A 15,793-nucleotide genomic window follows, 5' to 3' on the forward strand; every position below is an offset into this window, starting at 1 on the left:
GGTGAGTGCAGCTGGAAAATCCCGCCCGTCATGTTTTAAGGAGAATTTTGAAGGAGGTGATGGAGGAGGAGATGCATAAAGGTTTGGGAAAGGAAGTCCAAAGCCTCCTTCAGCCTAGGTGGCTGAAGCCACTGTGAGCAAAGGAAGTGAGACGTCAGGAAGGAAAGGGGGGCCACAAAAAAACAGAAGAACACAGAGTACTTGGAAGGTTGTAGGGGTGAAGATTATAAGGTTAGGGTGGGCTGAGGCATTTGAACATGAGGATGAGAATTTGAAAACTGAGGCATTTTGTGGACCGGGAGCTATAGTAGGTAAGCGAGAACAGGCAGGGTACCTGAACGAGACTTGTTGCAAGTTAGGATACTAGCAGCAGAATTTTGGATTAGCTCAAATTTTTAGAAGGTAGAAGATGGAAGACCAGCCTAGGAGAATGTTGAAGTAAAAACAGAAAATGCTGGAAATTCTCAGCAGGTCAGAGAGCATCTGTGGAGAGAGAAAAAGAGCCAACATTTAAAGCTGATGACATTTCAGCAGAATTGTTTTGTCCCAACTATTGGCTAAGGGATTGCTTAGCTCTGCAGCATTGCATTGCTGTCTCCACTATTCAGCGTACGTGCAGTCCTGTGGCGTAACTTCAGCAGGTTGGCACCTCACTTTAAGCATATGTAGTGTGGCTCCTGGCTGCCCTTTTATACTCCTCATTGAAGCTGGTTTGAGGGTAATGGTGGAGTGAGGAATATGCCAGGCAATTAGGTTGCAGATTGCGATTGAATATAATTCTGCTGCTGCTGATGGTCAGCATGAATGGTCAGTTTTGGGTGACTAGATCTGTCCTGAGTCTATCCCATTTAAAACAAGTGGCAGTGCCACAAAGCACAATGGAGGGCGTCCTCGAGGGGTCTTTGCCTCCACAAGATCTGACTGATGGTCGGCCCTGTTAATACTGTAATGGGCAAATGCATCTGTGGTGTGTATATTGGTGAGGAGGAGTTCAAGTAGGTTTTTCACCCCTGTTGGCTCCCTTGCCACCCGCTGCAGGCTCAGTCAGGTGGATGTTTCCTTCAGGACTCAAACAGCTCAGTCTGCAGTGGTACGGCCAGGCCATTTGTAGTGATAAATATTACATTTTCCAACCCAAAAATCATCATTTTTTGCCATTACTACCCCCTGCATTTCGTCCAAGTGATGTTCAACATTGGAAAGCAATGATTCCTGATTTGAAGAAAGGTAATCAGCAGGTGGTTGGTTGCTTGTTCATGTTTGACCTGATGCCATGAGATCTAGCTGTCCAAAATCAATGTTAAGAACTCCTCACCATTATATGCCATTGCACTCTCACTTCTAGTGTATCTGTCCTGCCAGCGGGACCTACCCAGTGATGGTGATGGAGGAGTGAGAGACACTGACTGAAAGGTATAATTTTGTGAGTATGACTATGTTAGGCTATTGCCTGGCTACTCTGTGGGACAGCTCTCCCAATTGTTGCACAATTTTCAGATGTCAGTAAGGAGAACTTTGCAGGATTGATTTAGCTGGGCATACCTTTGCTGTGTCCGAACGAGGTGACTGGGTTGATGCCAGGTGGTCAGTCCAGTTTTATTCTCATTATTGTTCATCATGACAGTTTTAATAGAACCGAACGACTTGCTCAGCCATTTGAGAGGCCAATTAAAAGCAACCAGTGGGTCTGGAGTCACATATATCATCATATAAGGATGATAGGTATTTTTTCCTGAAGTACATTAGTGAACCAGATGGATATTTTTAATGGCATTCCAGTCATTTCATTTATATATTTAAGAGTTGTAATCTGATGCAGTTATACTCACAGTTGAAAATGTGTTTATCAGAAAAATAAGCCTTTTCAATGAGGAAGGATCCTGTAATCAGTCCTCCTCTGTGAATAATCGATGTAGAAATCACTGAAGTGACTTAAAATATTAAATATTTTGATATGAAAAATGTTCAAAACATGCCTACTAGTACCTGTATGCCTAAGGAACTAAGCATAATTTGAAGAGCTCTCCTGAAGCAGTGCCAATGGCACAATCTCACAATTGTAACCTGGGGCATCACCAGTTCAGTTAGTGGAGCTAACTTGGGCAAATTGAAGTTGAACAACTGTGAAATGTCTCAGAAAACATGGCCGCAGGCAGTTTTGGGTGTAACTCACGTTTAATATTCCCATTGGTTCGGACCACCCAGATTGCATTGAAGTAATTAGCACAAAGAAGAGACACTCATCTCCAAGACCTTCAATATATAAGAGTCAATCTCACATGATGTGGGATTAAGAGGGTGAGGAATAAATTGGTCCATAGCATACAGGTGTAATTCCGCATTACTGTGATGGTTAAGCAGCAAACGTGACAAATAATATTGAAAACAAAGAATTAGAGCTGGCTGCAGGTTTCTCTGCGCTGACTGACAGGAATTGGGAGAGGTAAAACTGAAGTGCAACCATACAGCAAGTTTACACAGCTAGTTTCCATTACAAACATCAGCATAGTCATTGATAATGGGAAAACCTGGTACAGAAGTGGAACATGTGAATGTGAAGTGAGGTTTTGTAGACTAAAATGAGTGCAGGCACAAGACTTTTAATATACTACAAATAGTAATGTTTTTTAAAGGAGTGAAAATTGTGAGATTTTGTTTGATTATGGGGGGATTCTCCTGTCCTGCCCGCCACGGGAATCGTAGTGGGCAGGGGGCGGACCATGCAAAGGTCCATTGACCTTGGGCGGGATTTTCTGATTTTGGGGCAAGCGCGGCCGGAGAATCCCACCCAATATCTTGTAATTAGTTAGGTTTTTAGTGACACAGATATTTGTGCTCAGTTTGCTCTGCGCTGCAGATTTTCGCATGCCAGATGTAGTACACAATTGCGTCAATTTTCTATTAAAAGCTCAAACATTGGATTAAAGATGTCAGTAACACTGACTTAATGGTGTTCTCTTTTTGGAGTCAGTTGTAGCAGCTTTGATGTAATTGGAAACGTGTCTTGAAGTCATTGTCATCGGTAAGATATTGACCTGGAATATCCTTGTATCTTTCACTGAAATTGTCGTGTAGCACATGCCCTGTTTTTATTGTGGAAGCATGTGTGTATGTGACTTCTGCCAGTTTTGCACTGAAAATGTTCTGTATGTAAGTTGAGTCACTCTGTTTGACCATTTCTCTGTACTTCTCATTTCCAAAGCTCCACTGCATTAGTTGGCACAGTGGTTAGCACAGCTGCCTCACAACAGCAGGGACCCGGGTTCAGTTCTGGCCTCGGGTGACTGTCTGTTGGAGTTTGCACATTATCCCCGTGTCTGTGTGGGTTTTCTCCCACACTCCAAAGATGTGTGGGTTAGGTTGAGTGGCCATGCTAAACTGACCATTAATGTCAGGAGTATTAGCAGGGTAAATATGTGGGGTTACGGGGATAGGGGCTGGGTGGGATTGTTGTTAGTGCAGGCTCAATGGGCCAAATGGCCTCCTTCTGCACCGTAGGGATTCTAAGAGTTTTTTTACTGTAATGCCCCCATTGCACTGTCACCATCATCTGATTTCAGTGCAGTTGAGGAGCTTAAGGCCAGTTTTCTTTGATAGCTGCAACTTTCTTTTGAGTTTCCCAGCAATTATTTTGACTTTTTTCTCAGTCAGACCTGCATTACTACTCAACAACAAAAGGCATTTTTATGTGAACAGTTCTTTAAACTGACTCACAACACACCTGGGAATGCCATCTTTGAACCAGTCTGACTTGGATTGCCCAGCTGTCAGAAGCAATTCACCCACAGGCAGAGGTCTTAGTCCCTAGAAAACAACGTGCGAAGCAGCCTTCATAAATAATTTACTCTATTGTTTCCTAACGCTCTATGAAATCCCAGTGCCTAGATGTCCCTTCCTACCACCTATTTTGATGCTGTATCCAAAAGTCCCCTGAGGACCAGGAAATGGGACATACTAAGCTTCTAATACTGGCTTGAAGAGTCATGGGACTAGGGTAGTCCTTGATTAATAGCTTCCTGTTTTGGAGTTACTACGGGCTGTACCTCTAGAGGGAGCTCCTGGGTAGCATGTTCTTCCCCGCTAGGTTCCACTGCTATGGTAGACATCAGGAGAAGGACTGAGTTCTATTTTTCTTATGTTCTCATGAGTTCTGGTGTATTCGGCAGTGCTCAAAGACAGGCATTTAGACTACAAGGATTATCCTTCAACTTGACACCAGTTATCAGCTGGATGGCTGGAATGATGGCATCAAATCTTGGTTTGGTCAACACATGGAAAGCAGAATAAAAGGTGATCCCAGTGCGTCCTCGAATGTCACCTGAACTTCGGTCCTGCTAACATGAAGGTGAAGGCTTCATGTGGCCCTTCTGCTTCTCTTTCCCGAGGAGCTACTGCAGAGGTGAACTCAACTGGTGTATGTTTACCCACTCCTCTCAGTTCCTATGCAATATCATCCTCAGAGCACACCATGTGCCTTTCAAATTGCTGGACTTGTGAGAGAAGAAGACTTGGGTTCTAGAACTCTGAAGCCCAATTAACAAGAAGTGGCTTTGATTTTCCCCATTTGCAACTCTTATGAGTTCCACATGCTATCTGTCTCACTCAGTGAGCTGCTCGGACATTGGTTAACTCAGTCTCCTTTCCCAACCGTCAATCTCTGCACCCTTTCTTTGAACATATGGAGTTAAGTTAGAGGATGGCACACCCTCAGTGGAAGACAGAAAAATAAAGCTCCGGTCTTCCTCCTGGCCACCTGGGCCTTCAGAAAACTGGAGGCCCAAACCTCCTTGCTCTTTGAATTGTTCCCCTTCTTCTCAATTGCTTTCTGCTGGACTAGATCTGCAAGGAAAGAAAGGCATAGGTAACACATTCATCTCAGGCCACAGCATATGTTGAACAAAAGGGGAAGGATAAGTGTGTTTAATTGTACAGTGAGTTGCCATTGAGAGATAATAAATACCTAGGTATTTACCTGACAGCGCATTCTGCAGCTTTGGCATGTACCATATAGCTGCTGTGATAGCACAGCTCTGGAGCTAGATAGCCCTCTCCTTAAAGGAGGTCAAGATTTTCAGACAGAGTATCTGCCTTCCAGTGATCTGTCTCTAGTAGGTATTGTGCACCAACTTGTCCTGCAAGGAAATAGGTAGTAGCTGTGAGACTTGCAGTTGGTTAACCATGTTTGAAGTGTAATTGCAGAGTTGGTGTGTGAGCAGTACTGGTTTAAGGATGCCAAGTTGGTGCAGGCTGCATCAGGGATGCATTAGTCAGTTGCTGCATGTTTAGGAAGCCATGTACACATCAGCATAGCACAATGGAGGTACCCTGAAGCTGAGCACAGCCTGAATTGTCAGATGAATGAATGCTGCTTTCAGAGCATTTGGTGTGTAAGTGCTCAGGGTGGACAAGAAAGAAAGTGTCTTACCTTTCTCACTCTGATCATGTTGTTGAACTTCATTTTACACTGATCTGGGTTTGGGAGTTACAGAGTTACCTCCCTTCAAGCATCATGATCCCAGATCCTGCTGGTTTGGCTGTACTACTGCCCGGAAGTCAGTCTCTTCTCATTTTTAATCTCCTCCACAAGTTCTTGTGAGTCTTCAACAAGGACATTGCAGATCTTCTTCCTGACTGTATTAACTTAGAGCCCAAGGGGTAATATGGTCAACTCTCTGGGCTCATTTTGAACAACACTCACCTCAACCAGCGAGCTTGAGGTCAGCCCGAAATTGGTTCTTAATGCCACGTAATGCATGAGCTGCTGATTCCTCTACAGACAGAGCATGCATTTGAGAAGTATGAACATTGGGTCACCGATCTCACCAGTAGAATGTCCTAAGGTAAGTCCCTGGATAGTAATTTGAGTGGGAAACAAGGGAGCGGGTTAAGGAGGGGATAGACTGCACTCATTGTCAAGGCAGCATTTGGTAGGATAGTATGATAGAGCATTTTTAAAAAAAAAATCAAAACCTTAAGTGAGTGAACATTTAATAACCTTGAACAGCACTTTGACCAGCAACCACCTTGCTTGTTGTGTGCAATCACTCGGTGTTCGATTGTGTGTGTCTGTTGACTTTTCTCTCTGCTGTGTGCTGGTAGTTAAGGTTAAACCTATATGTACAATCATAGAGAAAGAGCAACTGGAAACAAATAGGAGCTTACGACTGTAGCCATTTAAAAAAAGCTTTTGAAGAATGTCCTGTTCACCCATTGAACCTGGTGTGCATCATCTCTGCATATCTCTCAGGTACAGTACATTTGTGAGGGGTCTTAAAACATGTGCTTGACTTCACATGTAGATATTTAGGGGACCTGGTGCTTGATATTGGCAACCACCAAGTAAAGAATAGCCCAACTCGATCTTGGCTCAAATGTATTTTTTGGCATCCTTTGGCTACAGGATGTTGGCACTCATTGCAGTGTTAATGTAAGCCTACTTGTGACACTAATAACATAAACTTAAGCTTAATGTGGCCCAATTTCTACTCAACTGAGAACAGAAATTAAAAAAGAATGTGAAAAGCAGCAACTGGCACTTTTATCTCCTACTTCCAAACATTCGAAGAATGATCTTTGTACAGCACTTTTATATTGCGAAACCTCTATTAGTCACACTAAAGTTCAACCTGCTTTATATTGGTACCTATATTCAAGCGTAGGCAAATGACCTCTTCAGAGAATTGGTTCGCAACTTCTAGTCGGAGCAGTCACAGAAAGCAACATGTAAGTAGTTGATGCCAAAACATTGAATGTATTCAAGAGGCAGCTGCACATAGCAATTGGGGCAAATGGGATCAAAGATTATAGAGAAAAAACAGGATTAGGCTATTGAGTTGGATGGTCAGCTATGATTGCAATGAATGGTAGAGCAGGCTCGAAGGGTCAAATGGCCTCCTCCTGCTCCCATCTTCTATGTTTCTATGCAAATAATGGTACAAATATTAGACTGAGGAAATTCTAGACCATTCTGTTGATTATAAACAGAGGTTAAACACTATAATCATTGACAGTGATCCATGAATTAATTTGAGAGAATTCCAACTCATAATTCACATTTGTGTATTATCAATTCATCATGTTACTATTCTGTATGAAAATAACCATGTAAGCTACCACTCAAAAGCTTTATGCAATGTGATGTTGCCAATATTGGTTTTCTATGTCTAGATGTGAGGCTCAATACAATTTACAGAAGCCTCTGTTCTTGTACAGTTCATTTATAAAATGCCATTCTTTTTCATGAACCATGTGAAGGAAAAATATTGTATGCATATAATGTAAAATGACGGGATAATGGTATCAATTACATCAATGGGAATCTTCATTATTTTTGATTTGTATATGAACCGGCAGCCCGAATCACATCTATCTCTGCTAATCACCTCTGTCTAGTCATTGTCTATTTCCTTTCACTGCTGTAAATTATTTTGCACTGAGCTGTGAAATTATGATCCATTTCTTAAGATCATACCATATGGAACAATAAATTGTCCAAACCTCTCCCTTCTTCTCATCTCTGCCTTATGCTGGTGTATAGTCTCAAGGGTGATAGCAGCCATCTGGGATTTCGCCAAAATGGTTATTATTCATGTAAAGAAGGTGGTGGCATCATGGTATTGTCACTGGACTAGTGATCCAGAAATTCATGAGTAATGCTCAGGTTCGAATCTCGCCACGACTGATGGTGAAATTTGAATTCAATAAAAATCTGGAATTAAAAGTCATTGTCGATTGTTGTAAAAACCCATCTGGTTCACTAACTTCCCTTAGGGAAGGAAATCTGTTGTCCTTACCAGGTCTGGCCTACATGTGACTCCAGAGCCACAGCAATGTGGTTGACACTTAACTGCTCCCTTAAGTGCAATTAGGGACGGGCAATAGATGCCCGGCCAGCAATGTACATGTCCAATGAATGAATTTTTTAAAATGTGAGTTTATGTAGTGGGGGCTGCTAAGGTATTCATTTATGGATGACACAGGGGCAAATTTTACCATCCCACCAGCCATGGGAATTGGAGCGGGCAAGGGGTGGACCATGGAAAGGTCCGCTGACCTCGGGTGAGATTTTCCTGTTTCGTGGCAAGCGAGTAGGAAAATCCTGCCCACTATATTTGTTGATGATACAAAATTGCTTTCCAGCAGTGGCTATTGCAGAGAGATTGAGAGTAGAAATACCCATCGATCTCCCCATGTTTTTGAAAAGAGGTGCCAAGTTATTTTAGCTCCAGAACTGCTACCTTGGTACAGACCTAACTCAGTACCAACTAAGGGCCAAATTTAGGAGCTTCCTGGTGTATATTGCAATGTGACACAATCCAGTGCTTGATGACTGAGTTCTGGGTAGGTTTGCAACTCATATCAACAGATTCTTCAGAAAAGGTAATCCACTAGGAGTTGGGATGTCCTGAGAATGTGAAAGGCTGTATAAAAATGCAAATTATTTCTCTTCTCTGAACAAAATTATTATTTTCATAAGTTATATCTCGATAATGTGTACTTGTGTTGGTATCCGCTCATCAAATTGTAACAAGTGAGTGAAGTCACAGATGACCATAGGTTGCTCTGCCCTTTGACGGCAAGAGTTGATTGGTGGTGATTTAACCTGAGGATCATCACACCTCACAGGTGAGAGCAAGATTAAGAAGGCGGGGCCTTCATGAATAATCTCAGTTTGGTACGGGAATCGAACGTGCACTGTTGGCCTTACTCTGCATCACTAACCAGCTGTCCAGCCAATTGAGCTATCCGACTCCCCACATTGTAACCCTCCTTAATGGAATACACCAAGTATCCCCAATGTCCATTGTATATCCTCTACTCTTTCTCAGAAAATGGTTTCAACAACAGATGTTAAGGATGTAGAGGATACATTATGAAAACCATGAGACATTTATTATCCACCGGTGGACCAACTTGATAAATCACACGCAATGACGTCACAATAGATTTACATCCAGTGTTTCCGTTGGGATATATATCATATTCCATAGGCTTTCAACATTTATTCTGCTTATAACATATGTTAAAAGAATGTGAAGAGGAGAAATGTTAAACAAGATATATTTAATGGCATGTGGTCCCTTGTGACATAGTTTCTTATGCGCCATTTCTCTTGGCATGGTTCCTCCTTGCTACATAAATCATGACTTGCTTCTCAATGGTGCATTCCCCTGTAACATATTTCCCTGCGGGGTGGTTAAGTGTGATTGCTCATGACATGGTTCCTCATGATGCCTTCTTCATGGCACGCTTCCATTTGACACAGGTTCTAGTGGAAAAGTTGCTTGTGGCACCACTCCTCTTGGCACCCTTTCTTGTGGCACAGTTCCAGCGCAGCCAAAGCTGGTATGATTTCTGATTAGCTGGTTATTATGTGGCGTGGATTTATAAAATTTGTAATTTGAATTTACTGATTAAATAGATATTGGAATGAAAGGTAATTCAATCAGTTTGAGCGTGATGTAACTCCATCTTGATAATATTTCAAAAATATTTGTCGGAAATATCAAGTCTGGTGAAAACTGTTTAAAAAGCGAACAGTAGTAAACACAACTGTTTTTCTTTGACCAAGGGTGGAAAAGTCATCAACCTGAAACATTAACCCTTTTCCTCTATCCACAGATGTTGCAAACAGCAAGGCACATCAGTAGACTGTACCGTCCCTCAAGCCTGCTGCACCATTCAATATATCTTTTGCCTCAAGTCCAATTTCTTGCCAGCTTCCCATATCTCTCAATTCCCTGAGAGACCAAAAATCAGTCTCGACGAGCTTTGAATATATTCAACACTCAAGTCACTAATGCCTGCAAGAGAAATCAAATGGAAAGATTGGGGCTTTTCAATGAAGAAAATGAATTATGGAGCACCTGTGCAGAGCATTTTCAGTACTTTGTACAAGCAAATAAAATTGCAGATGAGTTGCTCATACCAGCTTTTCTCAGTACAATAGGAAGTAAAAATTTCAATTTGCTCCAGAACTTGGTTCATCCATCAAAGCCAGGAACCAAAACCTATGATGATTGGACAAAGATCCTTGAAGAGCATTACTCTCCAAAGTCACTGATCATGGAACGGTTCAGGTTTCACTGAAGGAAACAAAAGGAAGGTGAAAGCATTACAAAGTTGTGGCAATCTTAAAAAGGCTGGCACAACATTGTGAATTTGGTGAGTCCTTATAAGATACTCTTTGAGATCACCTGGTTTGTGAACACCAAAATGAAGCTATCCAAAGAAGATTGCTTACTTGAACATGCTTTGACTTTAAAGACAGCAGTAGAAATCGCAGTGTCAGTAGATTTGGCTGCTAAAGAGGCTTTATAATTTGGTGCAGGAATGAAGATGCACAAGTTGGGAACTGTTCATAAGAAGTCAAAACAACAACAAGCATGTCACAGATGTGCCAAAATGGGCCACTTAGCGAGTGAATACTGGCGCAAGGAAAGTCAATGCAAGAATTGTGGCAAAATGAGTCACATTGCAAAAGCTTGTTGGGCTAGTCCAGCTTCCCCTGAGAAGAGTATTCAGAAGAAGAATCTGGGTACCTTCAAGAAGAAGAACAAGTTGCATTCTACAAAAAGAATTTACAACATGGAAGAAAAGAATTATGACTGTGAAAAAGAGAATGTCCAGAAATAGGATGAAGAGCTCCAACTGAACATCTTATCCGTACAGGATGGGTTGCAGATTCTGGGTGATTTCAAAGTTAAGTAGACAACACATTAAGAGTGAGGTTGATACTGGTGCTTTTGTATCTTTAATTCCTAAGACTACATACCAACAAAAGCTGAAGCATCTCCCTTTAAAACCAACTGATGTAATTTTAAGGACATACATGGTTACATCATGCTCAATATAGAGTTGAGTGGAAAAAAAATGGAGTTTCCTCTTCATGTGGTCTATGGTAATTTTCCACCTTTGTTTGGGAGGTCATGATTAAAGCAGACAAAGCTTAACGACAGTGCTGTCAACAAATTGGTTGATACCGAAACAGAACTTCAGCACCTTCCGGATAAATACAAGAGTGTATTTAAAGACATACTTGGCTCAATGAAGGGGTTCAAGGGAAACTCAAGATAAAGCCTAGTCATCAATCACAAGTCTCAAAGCAAGAGCAGTGTCATATGCAATCCATCCCAAGTCGAAGAAGAATTAGTACAACTTGTTGTGTTAGAACCGATTACAATTAGTGACTGGGCTACCCCCATCGCACCTGTCATGAAACCAGATGGTTCAGTTTGTATTTGTAGTGATTTTAAGACAACTATAAATCCAGTGTTGTGTACTGATCAATATCCATTTCTTTTAATTGAAGATTTGTTTTCTGGGTTATCAGGTGCGGAAATTTAGCAAGATTGATCTTTTAAAAGCATATTTACTGATGAATGGAGTCGCTGAATCATAACCATTGTTACTCGTAAAGTTCTTTCTTGTTATAAAAGAACGCCTTTTGGAATATCATCTGTACCAGTCCTATTCCAAAGATCGATGGATCAGATTTTAAGTGATCTCTCTAGTGTACAATGTTACCTGGATGATATTCTAAGTACATGGTCTAGTGAACACAAGCACTTGAATAATTTAGAAACAACATTGGAATGTCTTCACATGGTCTTCACATGGTCTGTGTATCATGGTCTGTGTATCAAGAATGAAAAGTATGATTTTTTTCCAGACATCAGTCCAGTATTTGGGTCATGCTATTGATATTAAAGGCCAACACAAAGCAACTAAAATGATGGACATTAATTTTGAAGCGCCACATTCAATGAATGTGATGCATTTGTGGTCCTTTCAAGGATTATTAAGTTATTATGACAGACTTGTTCCTAATTTAGCTACATTATTGAAGCCATTGCATAATTTATTATGTGTGAAACAGTCATGGGACTGGACAAAAGAATGTGAGAAAGCATACCAGGTTGTCAAAGATGCGTTGCAGATGTCTGAAGTATTGGTTCATTTTAACCTGAAGCTCCCACTACTACTTGCTTGTGATGTTTCATCTTATTGAGTAGGGGCAGTCATTTTACATGTTATGCCTTTGGGAGAAGAACGACCAGCAGCTTTTGCTTTGTGTACTCTGATTAGTGCTGAATCTAACAACGCTGAACTAGAAAATGAAGCATTGAGCATAACTTTTGTCATATAAAGGCTTCATCGTTATTTATATGGTCGTCATTTCACATTATTGACTGATCATCGACCCTTTACTATTTCTGGGCCATAGAAAGTCACACCTTCATTAGCTGCTAGCCGATTGCAAAGATGGTCACTGATCTTATCTGCACATTCTTACGATATAAAATAGCATCAATCAGAGTGCCATGTTAATATTATGCATTATCACGCTTATTATTTACCTATTGAGTGGATGGCACCAACTAATTTTGCTAATATTTCTCACGAGTAGATCATTTGTCTGTGACAGGTTCTCAAGTTCAGAAACATACCAGAAATGTTCCTGTGATGGGGAAGGTGATGGAAATGGTATTGAAAAAAAGGACAGCTGGAATGCATCATCTGCACCTTGATTTGAAACGACATGTGTCAAGAAAGCTTGAGTTGACCGTCCAAGGTGAATGTCAATTGTGGAGTGTCTGAGTGATCATTCCTCGTAGTCTGTGTGGAAGAGTTCTTGAACAACTACATGAAAGAAATCCTGATACAGTCCGGATGAAGCGATTAGCACATCATTATTTTTGGTAGCCAGGTTTGGATGCTCAGACTGGATTGGCCTGGGGGAGATCTGGTAGGCCAGCGATTGTGGGGAAGTGGGGGGGGGGTCAGGAAAGCCGGGACGCGGGGGTGTGTCTGGAGACCAGCGATCAGGGTGGGGGTTCGGGGATAAACAGGAGGCTAGTGATTGGGAGGCCGATGATTGGCGGTGGGGGGGGATGAGGGGCAGTGCATACGTGCACTGACACACTGACAGATCGGCGCATGCGCAGTGGCCTACTCAGCACTATGCTGCCAGCCCCTCAAGCAGGATGAGGCCCCCACCATTTTCCAGCATGAATCCCTCTAAGACACTCTGTGATGCACAGACTATAGGAGATTCATTCAGGTAAGTACGCCCAAAGAACGGGTGGGAAATTCTACCATCTTCCTGCCCGTTGAGCACTTAGTTTTGTTTTGGGAGAATCCTGGCTCACATCTTCTACTTTTTCTTCTATTTCATCCTTAGGGAAGAGAGAAGATACCATTAAAGAAATGCAGAGATTATTCTGGGACAGATGGGAGTGGGGACCAAGTGAGAGCAGTGTGATGGAATGAAATCAGATGGGGACACAGTGAAGAAGTTGAAATGGTTATCCACAGAGAGTTTATGTGAGACAAGATGAGATTTAAAGACATAGGGCGGAATTTTCCCGTCACGCCTGCCACGGGAATTGTAACGGGTGGGACACGGACCATGCAATGGTCTGTTGATCTCGGGCAGGATTTTCTGGCTTTGAGGCGAGTGCGGCCGGAAAATCCCACCCACAGGATTGGATTTTCATGGACTCAGGATTTTCATGGACTCACCTTTTAAAAATCATAAGTTGGTCCAAATTCCAGGATTCCTGACTCCGTTCCTGGGTTTCCAATCTTCATGAGTCCCTTTTAAGTGCATGGGCTGGTTCAGGTTGTGTGCCTGCAGCCTACATTCATGAGATGGCCACTAGAAAGTGAATGGGAATAAACTAACCTGGGCTGTCGATTCACTAACATTTTGATTTAATACCCAAGATCAATGTGATCACTGTTCCGTGTTCTGAAATGCAACTAATGATAGTTTGCTGTTGGGAAATGTTTTGCTGTGTAATGTTTAGAATCCAAATTAACCTTTTTTCATAATTAGTTGCCAGATGTCATTTATTATAGCGACACAAATTACTTCCTTTTTATTCTTAAGAACTGTTGCAAGATCTCAGCTGTAAAATGCATGTGCATTATGGTTGGGTTTAATGTTAATGTAAATTACTTCAAATCAATAATCTTAGCTTTAATAACACAAGTTTGATGGCATCTGTCATTATCTGTTTTTTGCATACAGTTAGAATTCCCAGTCGATTGGGTAGCAGCGAGCTTTGAATATTATTTTCTAACTTCCACTGACAGAAAACAGATGTGTTGTTGCTATTTTTGCTGCGACGTCTCCCACCTTTCATAAACAGTTGTAGTTACAGCCTGGCCAATCCACCTAGCCAGCACGTCTTTCGGACTGCGGGAGGAAACCGGAGCACCCGGAAGAAACCCACGCAGACACGGGGAGAACTTGCAGACTCCGCACAGACAGTGACCCAAGCCGGGAATCGAATGTGTCCCTGACGCTGTGAGGTAGCAGTGCTAATCATTGCGCCACCCATATCTATTGATTTTCTTGAGTCTAACCTATCTCCTTCATTATTTCTTTGAGAAGTTAAGGGTGTGCTGGTTGTTTGCTTGCATTTCAGATATTTAATTGAATATTTTGCAGTGGTTCTACTGTTTTATTGCAGCAGAATCAGATAATGGGACTTCAATTCTCCCTCAGTGTACCTGAACAGGCGCCGGAGTGTGGCGACTAGGGGATTTTCACAGTGACTTCATTGCAGTGTTAATGTAAGCCTACTTGTGACATTAATAAATAAACTTTAAAAACTTTAAATAAGTGAATGGGAAAGAGTGAACCTAATCCAATGCTCAGATAGAAGAGAAACAGGAACCTGGAAATTTTAGGCCACTCAACTTGTTCCATTGTCTGAAAAATACTCAACAGCAATATTACCAATGCCTGTTGAAAGAGCTCAGTGCAGGTTTAAAGACCACAAAGGCCAGAAGAAGTAGTCAGTATTGCAAAAGCAATAAACCATGCCTCATAAAATCTATTGAACTCTTGAGATTGGCAACTATGTTAGTAGACGGGCACTTGATTATGATCTAAATGTGAAGCATTTAAATGAGGGTAATACTTATGGAATTAATGAAAAATTATTGCTCGATTAGGCATGAGCTTAATAGCAGAAGGTGATAATAAACTGAAAAAAGCTGTGTGTACGTCAGTAATTAAAAGAGTCCTATAGACTTTGTAATGCACAGCTCAAATGATTTGAAGGAGAATATTTTGTAACATGATAATATTTGCCGATAATTCGCAGTCTAACTGATAAGGTAACCTCAAAAAGATGTGTGAATCAGTAACAAATAGGCTACGAAACATAGGGACCGGAGGAAGCCATTAACATTAACACAAGCCTTCAAGTCTGCAATGAGATCAAAGATAATCCACAGCATAACTCCACCTTAATATTTGTAATTAACATGAATATATCAATTTCAGACCTCAAATTAAGAATTGACCTAGCATCAATTGCCGTTGGTAGCAAAGACTTCCAAATATTTACCAGCCTGTATGGGTAGAAGACTTTATAATTTCACTGTTAATAAGATTTTGCTCTGAATTTTAGAATGTTCCCTAAGTTCTAGACTTCCTAACCAACAGAAATAGTGTCTACAATTTTCCCATTTTGTTTTCTAAATGCTCCTGCTCAGGGGAAAACCGGAGTGTTTCTCACTACCACTGATAGTGCCTGTCAGGTGGAATTTAGCCACCTTTGATATGTAAAAGTATGTAAAACACGCCGGCCAGCCCAGCTTCACAAAGATCATGTTTAATGACAAGAGGTGCATTCCTAATGCCACAATACAAAGGGCATTCTCCCCCCAACTTCTAAAAGAACGGGTCAACCCCCTCCACACCTTGCAGACATGAGGGTGACCCAATCTTTGACCCTCCAGCCAGAGGCCACACGCCCACCACCATCATCACAAG

The 15,793-nt window shown here is 41.6% G+C and overlaps 1 protein-coding gene across 1 annotated transcript in view; it reads right to left on the minus strand.

Annotated features, from left to right (window-relative positions):
* cpxm2 (carboxypeptidase X (M14 family), member 2) overlaps positions 1-15,793 on the minus strand; it is a 182,947-nt gene that overhangs the window by 13,780 nt on the left and 153,374 nt on the right. The window lies entirely within an intron of this gene.

Source organism: Mustelus asterias, chromosome 11, assembly GCF_964213995.1.
Source record: "Mustelus asterias chromosome 11, sMusAst1.hap1.1, whole genome shotgun sequence".
NCBI classification, from domain to species: domain Eukaryota; kingdom Metazoa; phylum Chordata; class Chondrichthyes; order Carcharhiniformes; family Triakidae; genus Mustelus; species Mustelus asterias.